The 14,753-nt window shown below is 49.3% G+C and overlaps 1 protein-coding gene across 1 annotated transcript in view; it reads right to left on the reverse strand.

The window, feature by feature from the left end:
- Positions 1–14,753, reverse strand: part of SEC11C (SEC11 homolog C, signal peptidase complex subunit) — a 75,347-nt gene that overhangs the window by 59,770 nt on the left and 824 nt on the right. The window lies entirely within an intron of this gene.

Here is a 14,753-nt window from a genome sequence, read left to right on the forward strand (position 1 = left end):
TCACAATTTTTTTTGCTTAGAATAAAGATCACGATTCTCGCGATGTAACATCATCTTTCACATTATACAGAAAGCAACTTTACCGTTTAGCTTTTTCTTTTTTTTTTTTTAAATAAAGTGTCAGAAAAAGGTTTAGTCTTTAAGTGGTTAAACTTCCCTCATTTACAGATGAAAGTTCATTCCTTTGATCTAAAGAACAAAATGTTACAATGTTTATAGTTAGCTCAGCTCCAGGCCTACAGGCTTTTGAGCTCTTGTTTTTTTCTGCCTGGAAACCCCCCTCCAGGTTATCCATTGGCCACGCACACTATGGCTTTTTCAGGCCTATGCTCCTACAGGCAGAAAAAAAAAAAAAAATCCTCCAAACTCACATTTGAGAGAAGCTACTGGCCCAAAGAGCTCAAAAAAAGCTCAAATAAGCTTGGAAATGTGCAAAAAAAAATTGTTTCAGCCCTTTGTTTATACAGTGGTTAAGAAAATACTATCTAGGGTTTGTGAAAAAAAAATGTTTATGCTCAAAAAAGCTCAATAAAAACGTGCACAAGCTTCTTCAAGCCAAAATAAAAGCTCAAATGCCTGTAAAAGCAGCTTCTTTTTTAGCTGCAGTGTGCATGAGCCCTAAATAAACAAGCTGTCTCTGCATTGCAAGGAAACGCACTGCCATGCTTTGCAATAGAAAATAAGCATGCCAAGACCCTCAAATATGAGAATTGGGGTCAAAAAGACCTCAGATCTCATATTTACACTACAATGCAATAAAAATGAAAAAATGTCATTTGATAAAAAATGTTTTTTTTTTTAAATGTCCCTTCAATAGCTATGGGCGGAAGCATCGTTTTGACGTTGCTTCTGCCCTGCAATGGTATGGGGCCGGGTGGGAGCCATCTTCCCCTCGTTCCATAACACACAGGGAGAAGGATCTGATCGCCTCCGCCGCTTCCGGTGGCTCCAGTAATCGGCGGAGGGCACGGGAGCACGGCGGGAAGGCCCCTTTCCCGCCACCGATAAAAGTGATCATGTGGCGAATCTGCCGCTGAGACCACTTTTATCTGAAAGCAGACCGCCTGCTGGAAGAAGTGGATACCGGGGTTATGGCAGCTAGCTGCTGCCATATCAATGATATTCCAGTTCAAGCAGCCGAGTATAACGACGGCGGGCAGTCAGCAAGTGGTTATGGCTCTGTTCACACCTAGGCGTTTTGTTTTCAGGCAGAAAGTCGCATGTTTTTGCTGCAATTTTGCAGAGTTTTTGCTGTGATTTTACTGCGTTTGTGTACAGGTCAAAAGGTCGCCAATGTAAAAAAAAAAAAAAAAAGAAGGAGAAAACATCTGTAATCTGCCAACAAAAAAAAAGCTCCTGTACTTTTTTTGAGCTTCAGGTGTTTTTCTTCAGATGACAAAATGCTCAGATGTGAACAGCGGCCATTGAAATGAATGGGATTTGTCTTGTTGGGCATTTTTATAGCTGAGTTTTACAGCAGAAAAAGGCCCAAAAATGCCTAGATGTGAACAGAGCCTAAAAAAGAAGTGTGGAAATCGAAAATAACACACACACACACACACACACACACACACACACACACACACCTAGATCGTTGCAGCACCAATTCCAGTTTCAGCCATCCCTTGTTGCCTCTAGACCGAGAAATCAAAGACAGCTGATCGCTCAGTTCTCGGGCTTCAGTGAGCAGAGAGCCGGTGACCATCACTCTAGTGCTCACTGGAGTGCCGGTCTGTGGAGGAGTTGAATCGCTGAGCACACTGTCAGCTGCAAACAGGTCACAGGAATGCAGAACTAAGTACACTCCTGTGACCCAAAGAGCTTTGGCCATGATTCTTCTTTAATGGCTCATTGTGGCCAGAGTAAGCAAAAAATGCCCCGGCAACAGAGTTAACACAACGCCTCAGGCTTGGTGGCTTTAGGTCAGCAAGAGGATCGATAGCGCCCCACCATTGGCATCAGTGGGAGGAACAGCGCCCCACCACTGGCGACAGTGGGAGGAACAGCGCCCCACCACTGGCGACAGTGGGAGGAATGGAGACAGTGGGAGGAACAGCGCCCCACCACTGGCGACAGTGGGAGGAATGGCGACAGTGGGAGGAACAGCGCCCCACCACTGGCGACAGTGGGAGGAATGGCGACAGTGGGAGGAATAGCGCCCCACCACTGGCGACAGTGGGAGGAATAGCGCCCCACCACTGGCGACAGTGGGAGGAATAGCGCCCCACCACTGGCGACAGTGGGAGGAATAGCGCCCCACCACTGGCGACAGTGGGAGGAATAGCGCCCCACCACTGGCGACAGTGGGAGGAATAGCGCCCCACCACTGGCGACAGTGGGAGGAATAGCGCCCCACCACTGGCGACAGTGGGAGGAATAGCGCCTTCAAACAGTGGGGATAATAGTGCCCCAATGGCCAGATAAAAAAAAAAAGTTGACTCCACCCACCAGACTCCAACTATAACTAAAAGCAAATCATTTTGCAAGAACCAACCTTTAAGTACATGGGCCTTTTCAAAGTCACATGGACTACATCTCAAAATATATTATTAGTTACTTAATGGATAATTGTATCCATTTTGATTCATTTGTGTTTTTTCTGAAGGTCGGCACAGTTTGAAGGTCTTCTACATGTTATTAAAACATCCATGCTTTTATTAAGCCCAAACACTAGTTGTGAACTTGATGACCGCTCCTGCAGACAAGCTCCAGATGGGTCTAAGCAATGTTGGGATCAATCATCTGGCTTTCAAGGAGAAGTTGCCAAGCAGCGTCCTCCACCTCATGGAGCAGGGATAGATAGGACTTGACAAACAGCACAGAGTACAGAGAGGACAGGCCCTCCTGGCCCTAGGGATGCCACCTTTCCAGCCAAGGATACAACAAACGTCTTCCATTTGAGAACCAAAAGTAGTTTCAAACGAAAAAAAAAAGCACAAAGTGCAAGCTCCTGCTACGGGAGGGCCGGCCTTCACATGGACAGGAGACCTCCGATGTAACCTGCAGGTCTGAGCTGTCAATTTGATAGCTCAGTTCTGCACAATGCAGAACTTTCGGATTGTTACACCTGCTCCCTATTGGGCAAAATTCTTGCAGCATCATGTCCAGTTATGTCTAAGCCACGATAGCATGGTCAACTGCGTGCTCCTCTCATCGCTGTCCGACGTTGCAGCTAACAAGACGAATGACAGGTTAGCTTTCACCAATGGGACTTTTCTCTAGCTCCATAAGTTTTCCCGAGACGATGTTCTATCACTGGGAATGCAGCAGGGAGAACATGTAAGCTAACCCCTTACCATCAAAGGCAGGCTCACAGTAGCTATGAATAGGCGTCATGATAGGGCATGAAACGCGTTAGTTATTTGTCCTGTTTTCCCTATTTTTATGAGGTGACTGTACTTGGATTTTAATCGTTTGCCAATAAAGATGCCTTTTTTTTGATGTGCGGCCATCCAGGAATTCTTTTTCTCCTCAGGCTCACAGTAGTGTTCTGGCTGTGGGGAATCTTCTGGGACTAACCTGCTCACTACACAGGGGTGGTTTTGGCTGAGAACTGCCACCACTCAGCAACTGAAGCATCCACAAATTGGGCTTGTGAGAAGGGAGGAGCATAGGCGCAGGAAGACAATAAGTAATGAAGAGAATTTCTTTATAAAATACTTCTGGATAAATGGGAGGTAATTACTAGGGATGCGCCAATACCTTTTTTTTTTTTTTTTACCAGCAAGTACGAGTACCGAAACAATTGGTCAAATCTATTTCTGATACGGAGTACCGATACCCTTGCAGTGCGATTTGAGCCCATACAAAATGAATGGGTTCAAATTGCACTGCAAACAATTTGAACAGGAATGGGGAGTCATTCCTGTCTGAATCGCATGCGTCTTCCTGCATGGACGGTGCTGACCAATCAGAAGCCGTCTAGCCCATACTGTCAGCACTGCAAGGAGAGCAGAGAAAAATCACAGGGATTTCAAGTCCCCGGACCTGCAAAGTTGCTTTTCATTGCCTGACAGTGGGGGGATTGGCAATCCGGTACAGCAAGACCAAGGGGGATGGGGTCCACTGGAGGCTGGGGGGGGGGGGGAAAGCCATGGGAGAGGCAGGTGGAGCCCAAGTCACAGCCGCTGATTTCGACAGTGGGAACGAGCCCTGGAGATGGTGGAACCCATCATGCAGGGAGGTTTCCCACACTTCTATGTGAACTCAGGCTCAAAGTCACTATACGGGAAATCGCATGCAATTAGAATCGCACCACATTCGTGTTAAAAATCGCATGTAATTCTTTGCAGTATGATTTGAGCACATTCATTTTGTATGGGCTCAAATTGCACCGCAAAAGGTTTCAGTTTTTGAGAAATTTGCACAAGCGAGTACTCGGTATCGGCACCGATAACGGCATCAGTGCAACCCCAGTAATTACACACAAGTGTACTGACCAGTAATTCGCTTTTCATGAGAGATCTTCTTTCATGCACAATACAAGCTAACTATGTCAAAAGCAGCAAATTACCCTTTTAAAACCAGGGAGTGCCAACCCCCCACTCGCCATCTACTGGCTGCAAGTGGTAAATAATATTCATGTTTCAATGCTGTGCAATGTGCAAAGAATTCCAGATAATTTGGCCAAGTAAAAACCAAACCACAGTCACTTATTTCAGCTTTCTATATAGCTGTCTGCCTGGCGTTACGCTCATGGCCTCTGCCACCAATATGAAATGGAATTACTCAGCCGAATATTCCCAACCCGAGACAAGCAGGAATGCATACTCCAAAGGGGCAGATTTACAAAGGACTGACTTCTTATTTATGGCTAATCTGTTGTTTAAACATAGCAGAGATCTCACATTTATCTGCCCCACTAATATACGTTATTCCAAAAGTACAGTAATAACAAGCGACTGTAAAAATGGTAATAATATTAGATATGCCTCTTTCGGCAATTGCATGATATGTAGCTCCTCACACAGGCACATTTTACCGCTTCTTATACCTCGTCCTCCGAGACATCGCTAGAAGACAAGACGGCCTGAAAAGGATAATGTCAGAGAGGCAGTTAAAAGGAAAAATGTTGCTCGGTGGTATGTATTAATGATCTGTGTTATGGGAGGTACGGGCCGGAGCAACGTAGCATTTTAAACAGCGGCAATCTGCTTTTTATTAATTTTAAACACCCTAAAGTAAATGGAAGTCTGCAAACCCACGTAAAGTGCCCATAATCACACATAATGGGATTTAATTATCCTGAGATCGCAGAGCATCTTCATTTCACAGCACCCTATGAATTATGATGTGTAAATAAATTGGATGCAAGCACTCAGACACGAATACATAATCCAGGCAGTTTATACTGCGGTTTAATGAAAACACCGCGGGAGTTTACCCGGCAAGGTGCAAAGCAAAGCCGACAATGAATCAAGAGTCAATCAGGTCAATCGGGAGGCTTTTCTGCTTTTTAAAGTAAAGCTCCGGACAAAACTGTGTGTTATGGTTTTATTGTTATCTGTCTAACTCACTACTGTTCCTGGGACAGGAAGTGGGGAAAATACACCAAACAGTTATACAATCTACAAGTAAACCATGACAAAGGGTCTGGAGCAAATCAGCCCCTGCAATGAAAAGACCCTGCATGCAAGGCTTTCAAACTGCAAGCTGAAGGGAACATATGTGCAGAGGGGCGGCCACTGCTGGAACAGCCTTTTACAGGCACCATCCAGTGGCGTGATCCCCTGCCCAATGGTTCCTGTATAATCCAGCCAAGAGATCAAAATGAAAAGTGGGTGGAATGCAGCCAAAATGCCAAAAAAGAAGGTTAATGTGCCAACTGAACAAATGCCGGGGGTCTTTTACTATTCCCACTGACCATCTGGGCACAGGGGCACTCTTGCTCTCATTGACCGATGGCACGGGGGCATTCTTGCTCTCATTGACCAAACGGCACGGGGGCATTCTTGCTCTCATTGACCGATGGCACGGGGGCATTCTTGCTCTCATTGACCGATGGCACGGGGGCATTCTTGCTCTCATTGACCGATGGCACGGGGGCATTCTTGCTCTCATTGACCGATGGCACAGGGGCATTCTTGCTCTCATTGACCAAACGGCACGGGGGCATTCTTGCTCTCATTGACCGATGGCACGGGGGCATTCTTGCTCTCATTGACCGATGGCACGGGGGCATTCTTGCTCTCATTGACCAAACGGCACGGGGGCATTCTTGCTCTCATTGACCGATGGCACGGGGGCATTCTTGCTCTCATTGACCGATGGCACGGGGGCATTCTTGCTCTCATTGACCAAACGGCACGGGGGCATTCTTGCTCTCATTGACCAAACGGCACGGGGGCATTCTTGCGCCCGATGGCACAGGGGCATTCTTGCTCTCATTGACCAAACGGCACAAGGGCATTCTTGCTCTCATTGACCGATGGCACGGGGGCATTCTTGCTCTCATTGACCAAACGGCACGGGGGCATTCTTGCTCTCATTGACCAAACGGCACGGGGGCATTCTTGCTCTCATTGACCAAACGGCACGGGGGCATTCTTGCTCTCATTGACCAAACGGCACGGGGGCATTCTTGCTCTCATTGACCAAACGGCACGGGGGCATTCTTGCTCTCATTGACCAAACGGCACGGGGGCATTCTTGCGCCCGATGGCACAGGGGCATTCTTGCTCTCATTGACCAAACGGCACAAGGGCATTCTTGCTCTCATTGACCGATGGCACGGGGGCATTCTTGCTCTCATTGACCAAACGGCACGGGGGCATTCTTGCTCTCATTGACCAAACGGCACGGGGGCATTCTTGCTCTCATTGACCAAACGGCACGGGGGCATTCTTGCTCTCATTGACCAAACGGCACGGGGGCATTCTTGCTCTCATTGACCAAACGGCACGGGGGCATTCTTGCTCTCATTGACCAAACGGCACGGGGGCATTCTTGCTCTCATTGACCAAACGGCACGGGGGCATTCTTGCTCTCATTGACCAAACGGCACGGGGGCATTCTTGCTCTCATTGACCAAACGGCACGGGGGCATTCTTGCTCTCATTGACCAATGGCACGGGGGCATTCTTGCTCTCATTGACCAATGACATGGGAGCAAGAATGCCCCTACTGACTGCCACTATAGGACCATTTGTTCTCCCACTGACCACAGGCATAGGGACATTTTTTCTTCCACTGACCACTACTATAGAGTTTTTTTATTTTTGTATTTTTTTTTTTACTATTCATTCCCTTTAAATAAAGCAGTAAAAAAGGAATGTCATACTGCTGGCACTTTATGCGCTAACACTAGGTAAGTCCTTGGCATCAGTTGACAGAAGTATCACATTTTATAGTTCCACAGTTTTGATAGGCAAAACATCTATATCCAAGTACATTAACTTAGTATTTGGCAGTCTACGTGGAGTTTAGGTTTGGAAAAGATTGTCACTTTGCTCATTCAGGGCAGCATGACAGAGGGGGTTATTTACGAATGGCAAATCCACTTTGCACTGCAAGTGCAGTCACTCTAAATCTAATGCCGCGTACACACTACCGGACTTTTCGAGGGACTAGGTCCGACGGTCTTTCTGACGGACTTTCGGTGGAGTTCCGACGGACTTTCCAAATGAACGGACTTGGCCACACGCAATCACACCAAAGTCCGACCAGACTAGAATAAGGAAGTTCATAGCCAGTAGCCAATAGCTGCCCTAGCGTCGGTTTTTGTCCGTCAGACTAGCAAACACACAAACAGATTTCCCGGCTGGGCGGAGTTCCGGTGGAAAAATTTAAAACATGTTCTATTTCTAAAGTCCGCTGGATTTTTGGCAAGCAAAGGTCCGATGGAGCCCACACAAGATCGAATTGTCCGACGGACTCGTTCCGTCGGACCTTTGCTGTCAAAAAGTCCAGTCGTGTACACGGCATAAGGGGTAGATCTGAAATGAGTAGAAGCTCTGCCGATTTTATCATCCAATCATTTGCAAGCTGTTTTTTATTTTCCTTGCATATACCCCTCGGATCTACAGCAACTTTACTTCCAAGTGCACTTTCAGTGCAAAGTGGATTTGCCTTTAGTAAATAACCCCCAGAGTCTCTTAACAGCCCCAAACAGCAAAGCTCAGACTGGGAGTGAAGGGTGGGGAAGTGACCCGGCTGTGGCTGGCTGTGCTCTCTTGCAGAGTGGTATACATCTCAGGACTGGATGGGCACAACTACAAACCCTTTGGCAGGTAAAACAGCTCCCTTATGTTTTTAAAGCCTGGAACTTGGCTTTATAGGGCTCACCCATATGTCTGTATTCTACTCCGGCCTCCAACAATCAGACTTTTGAAAAGAAGAGAAAAAGAAAACAGAAGAGAAAGATTGCAGATGGAGAGAAGGAGGATTAGACAAGGAACAGCTATTCTCTCTGCATAGAGGACTTCTGTAAACAAGGAACTCCAAAGAAATGTAAACCAAAAAAGGCAAAAAATAAGTCTGACATGCGTTCATTTATACAGCACAATGGCTAGGAGTCCCTATTCACATTTCAATGAGCGCCTTTGATCATTTTTATTTTTTAGGTGTTTTTTGAGAGTTTGCACAGGTGTTTTTTCATGTGTTTTGGAGTGCAGGTGAATTTTAATAGATTTTTTCCAACGGAGAAAACACATGAAAAATTAGCATTACTCGTGATTTCCAGTGGCTCCTTCCTATTGGTGTATAATGGGACTTAAAACGCACAACTCAAGAGGCGCTTATGTACTTTATTTGACAAGCTTCATGCTCCATTCACACTTTTATGCTATCAGTTTTTGAACATTTATTTTATTTTTTATTTTTTTTTTTGAGTGTTTTTTTTTAAGGCGTTATTTCGCATGATTTGGGCTTGCAAGATTTTTTTTTTAGCCAATGGAAAGCTTGTTACTAGGTAGGAAAATGCCCATTACTCACATTTTCAGATGGTCCCATTGGAGTCTATGGAGGCCAAAACAAGCTACTTTTTCAAGCACCACCATACTCAGATGAACACGGGTGTCGCTGTACTGAATAGAAATCCCAGTGGCGACCTTCTGGTGAAGCTGCAAATTGCTCAGGTGTGAACAGGGCCTTTGCCCCCTATGTGCGGTGCGTTTGCCCGTCATGGGTTCAGCACCCCATTCATTTAAATGGACTGCTTATGAGAGACGCAGGTAAAGAAGTCCCCAAATCTTTTATTTATTTTTATTATTTTAAACTACCCTAACTACATTTTGCTGTGCCACCACCAAGTGGTTTGGCGTGTGCAAAACCGGGTTGGGGGTGCTATTAAGGATAAATGGCACCCCCCCCCCCTCCATGTCTGCAAATGTGAAGCTCATTTCTGTGCGGGTTGGGAACGTACACGATTATGCACACTGTCAGATCCACAGCAGCACCTAGCCTTACAGAGTAATAACTGATCGCCTGCAGGATTATCTATAGCAGTCATGGTAAACCTTGGCACCCCAGATGTTTTGGAACTACATTTCCCACGATGCTCATGCACTCTGCAGTGTAGATGAGCATCATGGGAAATGTAGTTCCAAAACATCTGGGGTGCCAAGGTTCACCATCACTGATCTATAGTGTACTTCTAACAAAAATTCTCTCTTTCTTTTTGTCTGGATAGAAAAAAGGAAAAGTTTGAATCTCTTTTTTTGCTTTCTGTGTACGTTTGGAGAGATTTTCCTTCACTTCCTGTCCTGGTGACCACGTTGTCACTGTGGCTGGAGAAGAAAGTTTAAAAACTGAGAATTAAAGCCAGCCACAGATTTTTTTTTTTTTCTGCAACCACAGATTGCAGGATAGAAAATCACTTGATTCCCCCATGAACACAGTCAGTGTTGCTTGAGGAATACCTCCCATGGGACGATTGTTATCCCTGCAGGGGTGAGGGGGGGCGGGCGCAGTCCTTGGCCAGGAGAACACAAATGATTACTAGCGGCTATAGCCACATATCACATATCCCCTTCCTGCACAGTATATGGGGGGGGGGGGGGGGGCGGGTGATCCGATGTTGTCTCCCATATAAACAGTCCATTCCCCGATCTATAATCGCAAGAAAAATTTGACAGGCTGGTTGTACCCAATTTGATGGATCCATCCCTTAACTTGGGTACAACCGCCTACTCGTCCCCACCCCCTTTCCTGGCCGGCCGGGTAGCGTTCTCAGATAAGGGTCTGGTGTGGATCTGGGGGCGACCCCAACGCAGTTTGTTTTTTTCGGCGTAGGGGGTTCCCCTTGGAATCCATACGAGACCCAAGGGCCTGGTATGCTCTCGGAGGGGGAACCCACGCCAATTTTTTTTCATAAATTTGGCGTGGAGTTCCCCCTTTCAGAGCTAATAATTCTGTCAAAGTCGCCTCCGTATAGACAGAGATCTGACTTGGAGGCGACCTCCATTGAAATCAATGGGTACAAGTCGCCTACAAGTCGGATTGAAGTAGTACAGGAACTTCTTTTGAAGTCGGAGTGACTTCAGTAGCGTGCATTAAGACGGCTCTCATTCACTTACATTGATTTTTAAATGTTGTCCGACCTGAGGTGACTAGGGGCGACCTGAAGTCGGATCTGAGTCGCCCCTGTGTGAACCGAGCCTTAGTCAGCCCTCTAAAAACAATAAAAAGCTCCATCAGTGAGGGACCTGCTGATGCACCTCAGCGTGTGCATGGGTCAGGACAGGGGGCTTAAAACCCACCTGGAGGAATTACCATTAACCAAAGAATGACTTGGCATAGGAAAACCCTATCCGGCTGCAAAAACGTGACCAGTAAAAATGTAGATCTCTAAATGCAAAGGGTTGCTGGCTTTTATTAGAAGAGAAAAAAAAGGGGGGGGGGGCAGACGAGAAAGAAGACGGGGAGGGGGGGAGACAGAGAAAAAGGAGGCGACGGGGGGGGGGGGAGACAGATGAGAAAGGAGACGAGGGGGGGAAACAGACGAGAAAGGAGACGACGGGGGGGGGGGGGGGGGAGACAGACGAGAAAGGAGAGAGGGGGGGGGGAGACAGACGAGAAAGGAGACGAGGGGGGGGGGAGACAGACGAGAAAGGAGACGAGGGGGGGGGAGGACAGACGAGAAAGGAGACGAGGGGGGGGGAGACAGACGAGAAAGGAGACGAGGGGGGGGGGGAGACAGACGAGAAAGGAGACGAGGGGGGGGGAGACAGACGAGAAAGGAGACGAGGGGGGGGGGAGACAGACGAAAGGAGACGAGGGGGGGGGGAGACAGACGAGAAAGGAGACGGGGGGGGGGGGGGGGGAGACAGACGAGAAAGGAGACGAGGGGGGGGAGACAGACGAGAAAGGAGACGAGGGGGGGGGGGGGAGACAGACGAGAAAGGAGACGAGGGGGGGGGGAGACAGACGAGAAAGGAGACGAGGGGGGGGGGGGAGACAGACGAGAAAGGAGACGAGGGGGGGGAGACAGACGAGAAAGGAGACGAGGGGGGGGAGAGACAGACGAGAAAGGAGACGAGGGGGGAGGAGACAGACGAGAAAGGAGACGAGGGGGGGGGGGGAGACAGACGAGAAAGGAGACGAGGGGGGGGGGGAGACAGACGAGAAAGGAGACGAGGGGGGGGGGGGAGACAGACGAGAAAGGAGACGAGGGGGGGGAGACAGACGAGAAAGGAGACGAGGGGGGGGGGAGACAGACGAGAAAGGAGACGAGGGGGGGGGAGACAGACGAGAAAGGAGACGAGGGGGGGAGACAGACGAGAAAGGAGACGAGGGGGGGGAGACAGACGAGAAAGGAGACGAGGGGGGGGGGAGACAGACGAGAAAGGAGACGAGGGGGGGGGAGACAGACGAGAAAGGAGACGAGGGGGGGGGAGACAGACGAGAAAGGAGACGAGGGGGGGGGGGAGACAGACGAGAAAGGAGACGAGGGGGGGGAGACAGACGAGAAAGGAGACGAGGGGGGGGAGACAGACGAAAAAGGAGACGAGGGGGGGGGAGACAGACGAGAAAGGAGACGAGGGGGGGAGACAGACGAGAAAGGAGACGAGGGGGGGGAGACAGACGAGAAAGGAGACGAGGGGGGGGGGAGACAGACGAGAAAGGAGACGAGGGGGGGAGACAGACGAGAAAGGAGACGAGGGGGGGGGAGACAGACGAGAAAGGAGACGAGGGGGGGGGGGAGACAGACGAGAAAGGAGACGAGGGGGGGGGGGGAGACAGACGAGAAAGGAGACGGGGGGGGGGGGGGAGACAGACGAGAGTGGAGACGAGGGGGGGGGAGACAGACGAGAGTGGAGACGAGGGGGGGGAGACAGACGAGAGTGGAGTGAGGAGGGGGGAGACAGACGAGAGTGGAGACGAGGGGGGGGAGACAGACGAGAGTGGAGACGAGGGGGGGGGAGACAGACGAGAGTGGAGACAAGGGGGGGGAGACAGACGAGAGTGGAGACAAGGGGGGGGAGACAGACGAGAGTGGAGACAAGGGGGGGGAGACAGACGAGAAAAGGAGAGAGGAATGGGGGAAGACAGACGAGAAAAGGAGAGAGGAATGGGGAAGAAAGACGAGAAAAGGAGAGAGGAATGAGGGGGGGACAGACGAGAAAAGGAGAGAGGAGGGGGGGGACAGACGAGAAAGGAGAGAGGAGGGGGGACAGACGAGAAAGGAGAGGGGGACAGACGACAAAGGAGAGAGGAGGGGGGGCAGACGAGAAAGGAGGGGGGGGCAGACGAGAAAGGAGGGGGGCAGACGAGAAAGGAGGGGGGGCAGACGAGAAAGGAGGGGGGGCAGACGAGAAAGGAGAGGGGGACAGACGACAAAGGAGAAAGGAGGGGGGGCAGACGAGAAGGAGGGGGGGCAGACGAGAAAGGAGGGGGGGCAGACGAGAAAGGAGGGGGGGCAGACGAGAAAGGAGGGGGGGCAGACGAGAAAGGAGAGGGGGCAGACAGGAGGGGCAGACGAGAAAGGAGAGGGGGCAGACGAGGAAAGGAGAGGGGGCAGACGAGAAAGGAGAGGGGGCAGACGAGAAAGGAGAGGGGGCAGACGAGAAAGGAGAGGGGGCAGACGAGAAAGGAGAGGGGGCAGACGAGAAAGGAGAGGGGGCAGACGAGAAAGGAGGGGGGGGCAGACGAGAAAGGAGGGGGGGGCAGACGAGAAAGGGAGGGGGGGCAGACGAGAAAGGAGGGGGGCAGACGAGAAAGGAGGGGGGGAAGACGAGAAAGGAGGGGGGGAAGACGAGAAAGGAGGGGGGGAAGACGAGAAAGGAGGGGGGGAAGACGAGAAGGGAGGGGGGGGAAGACGAGAAAGGAGGGGGGGGAAGACGAGAAAGGAGGGGGGGCAGACAAGAAAGGAGGGGGGCAGACGAGAAAGGAGGGGGGGCAGACGAGAAAGGAGAGAGGAGGGGGGGCAGACGAGAAAGGAGAGAGGAGGGGGGGGCAGAAGACAGATGAGGAAAAGAGGGGGGAACAGACGAGAAGGGGGGGCAGCGTGAGCTCTGGGGGATGGGGCACTTCTTATTCATATCTCATATCAAATCTTAGTCATTTCACCTTTTATTTTACTGTCCTTTTTAAAAATAAAACAATTGGGTCACTTTTATTCCTATTACAAGGAATGTAAACATCCCTAATAGAAAAAAGAAGCATGACAGGACATCCTAAATATGAGATCTGGGGTCAAAGACCTCCGATCTCATATTTACACTAAAATGCAAAAAATAAGTAGAAAAAAAAAGGGGGAGGAAGAGAAGGGGGAGAGAGAAGGGGGGAAGAAGAAAAGGAGAAAGAGAAAAGGAGAAAGAGAAAAGGAGAAAAAGAAAAAGGAGAAAAAGAGAAAAGGAGAAAAAGAGAAAAGGAGAAAAGGAGAAAAGGAGAAAGAGAGAAAAGGAGAAAGAGAGAAAAGGAGAAAGAGAAGGAAGTGTGTGTTGGTTGGGGAGGGAGTGTATATTAGATTCATCAGCAATGAATATTAGATTGTCAGCTCTAATGATCAGGGCACTCTGATTTCTACTGTATTGAATTGTATTATATTTGTACTTCCTACCCTCAAGTTGTAAAGCGCTGCATAAACTGTTGGTGCTATCTAAATCCTGTATAATAATAATAGTCACATAGCCACTTCCTGCACAATATATGGGGGAGAAAAGGAGGGGGGGCAGATGAGAAAGGAGAAAGGAGGGGGGCAGACGAGAAAGGAGGGGGGGCAGACGAGAAAGGAGAGAGGAGGGGGGCAGAAGACAGATGAGAAAAGAGGGGGGGCAGAAGACAGATGAGAAAAGAGGGGGGCAGACAAGAAGGGGGGGGGCAGCGTGTGCTCTGGGGGATGGGGCACTTCTTATTCATATCTCATATCAAATCTTAGTCATTTCACCTTTTATTTTTTACTGTCCTTTTAAAAAATAAAACAATTGGGTCACTTTTAATCCTATTGCAAGGAATGTAAACATCCCTATAGAAAAAAGAAGCATGACAGGACATCCTAAATATGAGATCTGGGGTCAAAAAGACCTCCGATCTCATATTTACACTAAAATGCAAAAATAAATAAGAAAAAAAAAGGGGGGGAGAAGAGAAGGGGGGGGGAGAAGAGAAGAGAAGGGGGGGGGAGAAGAGAAGAGAAGGGGGGGGGAGAAGAGAAGGGGGGGGAGAAGAGAAGGGGGGGGAGAAGAGAAGGGGGGGGAGAAGAGAAGAGAAGGGGGGGGAGAAGAGAAGAGAAGGGGGGGGAGAAGAGAAGAGAAGGGGGGGGAGAAGAGAAGAGAAGGGGGGGAGAAGAGAAGAGAAGGGGGGGGGAGAAGAGA

This window comes from Lithobates pipiens, unplaced genomic scaffold (genome assembly GCF_037356315.1).
Source record: "Lithobates pipiens isolate NorthernLeopardFrog02 unplaced genomic scaffold, aLitPip1_a1.2 Scaffold_3, whole genome shotgun sequence".
Lineage (NCBI taxonomy): Eukaryota > Metazoa > Chordata > Amphibia > Anura > Ranidae > Lithobates > Lithobates pipiens.